A 5,708-nucleotide genomic window follows, 5' to 3' on the forward strand; every position below is an offset into this window, starting at 1 on the left:
AATCGGACTAAATCGGTCGGTCGAACCGGTTCAACTGGAAACCGACAAAAAAACGGTCCGATTCTCAGTCTAAAATCGCCAATTCTCGAACCGCTGAGAAATTGCTGAACCGGCCGATTTTCGACCGGTTGGATTGGACCAAAAATCGGCCGGTTCTGTATAAACGACGCGCTTTTGACTTTTTAAGGAAAAAAAAAAAAACCCACTCGATCAGTCACCCTCACCCACCCCTTTCTCCAACAGCCCCCCTTCACTTACGAATCTCACACTCAGACTCAAGACACACTCATTCACCCCATCTGAAGCCCAAAACCTTAGCTTCCTCCTCAACAGTTCTGCCGCATAGCCGCCGCCATCCGCGTTCTCGGCGCCTCCGTGGCTTCTTCCTTCCCCCTTTCCGAACCCAAGCCCTCTCTTGTTGGCTGTAGCTCGACACGTCATCCCCATCGTCGCTGGCTTCTCTGTTCGACGGTTGGAGCAAGTCGTCGTCGTGTCGCCGCTCGCCGTCCGTCTCTCCGTCGAAGGTTAGTGGCACTGCTTTCACTTCTTTGATTCTTCACTTCTTCTTTTTATCAATCTTTTTAGTCTGAATGTTCTCTTGTGAATCGATTAATGGAAAGGAAATCAATATTCAAATTTTGTGCTGCTAGCCTGCTACTCATTGATTTTGTGCTGTTGCTGTGTTTTTAATTTCTGAAATTTTTGTTGAAATTTGGTTGCAACTGCTAAACATGGAAATCAAATAATTATTGAAATTTTGTGCTTCTGCTCATTGATTTTGTGATGCTGCTGTTTTTTCAATTTCTAAAAGTTTTGTTGAAATTTGTTTGCTGTTGCAAAAAATAGATGATGATGATGATGGTAGCGTGTATTCTCTGATGCAGAAGACGGTGGTTCAAGCCATTCTCATTTCTATTCAACACATGGTGATGGTGGTTCAACATTTGATTATTGTAGCTTCTCATGCGTCTCTGATCTTGAAGTTGATGCTGTTATTCATGATTTTGGGAGGGGAATTGTAGAATTTGTCACATGGGTTTATGATTTGTGATTTTTGTCATCTTTTGTTATGCTATTGTTGTTGTTACTTGTTATGCTGCTGTTTTGTTATGGCACTGTGATTTTGTGATTTCTGAATCTGGCTGAATTGGGAGTACTGTTTTGCATACATTGATGATCCTTGCAGTGCTACATACCCTTTGATGCATAAGCTAAGTCAAGTTTTGGTGGAACAACCTTGGAGGAAGAATTGCAGACCCTTTTGCCTAAAGAAGTAGAGGGTGCAAGAATTGCATATGAGAATGGACAAAGTGCGTTACCAAACAAGATCAAGGAATGCAGGTCCTATCAACTGTACAAGTTTGTGAGGGAGGAGTTGGGGACTGAGATGCTAACTGATGAGAAGGTTAGGTCACTTGGTGAAGAATGTGACAAATTGTTCACAACAATGTGCCAAGGGAAGATCATTGATCCTCTTCTAGAGTGCATTGCAGAGTGGAATGGTGCTTCTCTTGCATTATGTTAGGTTTAAAGTTTTGTTTCATCTTTTTCTTTCTATGTTTGTATTTTTTATTATATTGCTAAGAATTTGGTTTGTTTGTTAAGCATGTGGGAAATCAGATGCAGAGATTTGTTAAGCATTAAGAGTGAGTGTGATTGATGATGTAATAGATCAGAATTTCTCATTTGTTTGCCATTGCTTTTTGGGCACAAATACAATACCCGGCCTTCTATGTAAAGGAAGTTCTTTCACTTAAATAATGCTTCTAAGTTTTCATGCTTTTTGTGTTCTAATCTTTAAACTAATTGTCTTTTAACTTTCTTATGAATAATTATTAGTAGCGAATTTCAATGGGAATTGTCAAACGCCTTTTCTTGATTTATCTGCTTAAGAGGGTGGAAATAAAGGTGAAGATGGTCCCACCGAAGCAAATTTGCAACAAGTTTTTGCGGATTTTGATGATTGATAAATCTTCATGATATTTAGATATTTTTTCACTATTTAACTTTTGAGATTGAATTCTGATAAGATCATATGGATATGGTTGACGATATTTCATGTAATGTTTTAAATTTGGAAGATATTTAAGATTTATATTAGATTATAATTATATTTTATGATGTTTATTTATAATTTATTTATTATTTTATTCTAAAACGGTTTTTTTGATTGAACCATCGGTTGAACCGATTAGACTAGTAAACCAATGAACCAGTAGCTAGAATGGTTTGATGACCAGTTCGGTTTTTCGAACCTTGGTGCAAACTATATTGGTTCGTGTGCAAAACTCTGGTAAATATAAGTGCAAACTATATGCTTCTTATGTGCAAACGTCTGTAATATAAATGCAAATTATTGCTTGTCATCTAACATTACTCAAATATATTTAATGCATAAATCTAAAATTGATCCAAATGTGTTGCAACCTTTAAAATTCATCCATCTTCTCGGCTTTAGAAAGACCCAACTCATTTTTCCAATTCCCTTCTCTTTTCCTGTAGCATCTCCAACTGCTCCTTGGTGCGAAATTTATAACCCACAAACTAACCGGCAAGTGCACCGAGTCGTACTAAGTAGTACCTCAAGTGAATGAGGGTCGATCCCACGAGGATTGATGGACTAAGCAACAATGATTGCATGATTTACTTAGTTAGACAAACAGAAAATGGTGTTTTGAGAGTTCAACAACATTTACAGTAAATTCAGAGAATTAAATAAGCAAGCAATAAACAGGTTGTGAAATATATGGATAAAACAGTTAAGGCTTCAGAGATATTTATTTTTCAGATTAACTTTTCTTACCAACTATTTTAATTATGCAAGATTCAATTCATGGCAAACTATATGTGACTAAACCCTAATTCCTTAGACATTTTTAGTCTCCTCTAATTTTCATCAACCGCCAATTCCTTGGTCACTTGATTTCAATTAGAGGGTTAAGTTCAAATCTAGTTTATATGCCATAGAAACCTTAATTACCCAAATATAAGAGGATTATATGTCACTATCCCGTTAAGTCCAAGTAATTAGAAATTTAGGAGAAATTATTTTCAAGCTGTTGTTCAAGCAAAGAGTTTTTCCAAGTTTTACAAAAACTCAATTAGAACAACGGTCATATTTCCGTTCCAAACAGATTCATAAGATAAAGAACGAAAAAAATTCTTGAAATTGAAATCAATACATGAATTAAAATAGAAAAGTAATAGTATTAATCCATAGAATAAACAGAACTCCTAACCTTAACAGTAGAGGTTTAATTGCTCATGGTTCAGAGAGAAAACTAGGATTCTGTAAAACTGTAAATTGCAGAATGAGGTGGGAGAGCAGGGAAGAGCCCGAAGGGCTGATTATTTTACCTTTTATATCTAATCCTAATTAATGTAAATTATATTTTCTAAAACTAAATAATATATTTTCCTATTTATAAATAAATTAAATTTTTAATTAAAATTGAGTAATATCTTCGTGCATCTTTGATGGATGAGTGGAGACCATTGCCTTTCATAGGAGTGGTGCTTAATTTGAGGATGTTGAAGTTGGACTTGGAGGAGGTAGCAAGGATTGGGCGTGTTGAGTGTGCCTTGGCGCCTAACTTGGTGGACGTGGCGCCTAACCTGAGCCTGGCCGAATGGAATTGCTTGTTGATGATTGTCCGGGCACCTAACTTGAAAATCTCCAAGTTAGGTGCCACCTTGGAAGTGTGTAAGCCAAGTTAGGTGCCACCCATGCAGTGCATAATTCATAGTGAAGTCTTCCTTTGGCGCCTAACTTGGAAAGGCCGAATTACTGGAGAAGAAGTGTAAACTATTATACATCGTTAGAAAGTTCTAGAAATTAGCTTTCCAATGCCACTAAAATCACGTCAATTGGGCTTCTGTAGCTTGAGTTATTTATGTTAGAGTGCAGGAAGATCAGGGTTGACATCATCATTCACTTTCTTCTCTTTTTCTACAAAATCTCCATCAAATCCATCCGAATGCTACCTGAAATAAATAGAATTGCACACGACTCAAAGTAGCATCCATAGTGGCTAAAAATTATTTAATTCTTGATTAAACTCAACAATTTGAATGCAAATTCACTAGGAAAAGATAGAAAAGATGCTCACGCATCACAACACCAAACTTGAGTTGTTGCTTGTCCTTAAGCAACCAAAACTAATATGGGCTTAGGATGTGAATTTGCATGAGAAGTGAGTGTTCAATTAAGCTCATGTCTCTTCTTAAAGTGGGGTTTATACATTGCAATCCTGAATAGTTTTGGCATCTCACTATCCTTTGAATCAAAGGAATGTCACTATTAGAATCCAGATAATATTATGAATTCTCTTGCCTTTATACTTTGGTTTAATCCTTGAACACAGCAAAATTTCTTTCATTCTCTTTTCTTTGGTGCTCTGCACCTTGAGCCTAGCCGTGAATTTAAATGCTTTGTCTCAAGTTGCACTTGACACAAAAACACCACAAGCACTTGACTGGGGAACTCTCTTTTGGTTATGATTTTTCTTTCAGTTACTCCTAGACAGTGGTGCTCAAAGCCTTTGGCATACTCTGTTAAACTCACTTGATCTCGACTTTTAGTGCTCTATCTCAAGGATTACTTGACACATTTACACCACAAGCATATGACTAGGGAAATAACTCTTTGAGCTTTTAATCATATTTGACATCCCTAGTCATTGATGCTCAGAGCCTTGGACCTTGCTTTTATTTTTCTTTTGCTGTTTCTTTTGCTTCAAGGATTAAGCTTTTGTTTAATTAAGAGCATTCATAATAGTTCTCTAAATTCTTGTTCCTCATGCATCAACATCCTTTGATTCAAATTCAAATATGCACTGTTCATGTCATATATTTAGAATCACAATTAATACCACCACATTTAAGTAAATAAGACTACTCTTTGATATAAACTCTATTTCTCATGCAATACATCACTTCTTTTTCTTTTTCTTTTGAATTCAAGCTCAGTGAGCGATACATGAGACAACTTTTTAGAACTAAAAGCAAATAATAGAATTAAAATAGCAAATCAAACTAGAACCTAGGAATTGAAATAACAAAGAATTATGCAGAAACTATGACAAAACAACAGAAAATAGGAACATAACATAGTAATGGCAAAATAAAATAGGAAGTGAAAAAGGAACTAAGCCACCTTAGTCTCCATGGTGGGGATCTCTCTCCTCTGGCTGTGATCCATATGGTCCTCTCAGGTGGTTATAATCCTATCTCAGCTGGAAAATCTTCTAGCGTTGAGAGTTCTGAGCAGCTCTCATCTGATCAAGGGTGGTGGTGAAATACTCCCAATGGTTATCTTGTGTCACCCTCATCTGCTCAATAGATGTAGTGTACTGCTACTGCTAGTACTCCTGAGGTGAGAAGTAGTGTCCCTGAGGCAATGGGGTGGTCCTGTTGAGCTTCCTCCTCAACTTGCTCTTCTCTGGGGACCCTGTGTTGTTCCCTATGAGGCTCCATGGTCTTCTTGGTAATTGGCCTCTCAACAGGAATGGGGAAGTCATCATCCACCTTTACCCCTGCTGCTTTACACAGGCGGTAAATCAGATGTGAAAAACCAAGCCTAGCCTTCTTAAGAGGATTAGAGGCAATGCTATATATCTGTTCTGGAATAATATCCTCTACCTCTACCATTTCTCCCTTTATGATATAGTAAATCATGACAGCTCGGTCCACAGTGCATTCGGATCAGT

At 37.2% G+C, this 5,708-nt stretch overlaps 1 long non-coding RNA gene across 2 annotated transcripts; it reads left to right on the plus strand.

Moving 5' to 3' along the window:
* The first annotated feature begins 229 nt into the window (after window positions 1–229).
* On the plus strand, window positions 230–1,779 carry LOC130947414 (uncharacterized). Of its 2 annotated transcripts, XR_009072688.1 has the most exons (3): window positions 230–524; window positions 847–926; window positions 1,187–1,779. It is a non-coding gene; the product is annotated as an uncharacterized LOC130947414 (long non-coding RNA). The 2 variants fall into 2 exon arrangements; XR_009072680.1 differs by having other exon boundaries at window positions 847–1,779.
* The last annotated feature ends 3,929 nt before the right edge of the window (window positions 1,780–5,708 follow it).

This window comes from Arachis stenosperma, chromosome 1, assembly GCF_014773155.1.
Source record: "Arachis stenosperma cultivar V10309 chromosome 1, arast.V10309.gnm1.PFL2, whole genome shotgun sequence".
Classification (NCBI taxonomy): domain Eukaryota; kingdom Viridiplantae; phylum Streptophyta; class Magnoliopsida; order Fabales; family Fabaceae; genus Arachis; species Arachis stenosperma.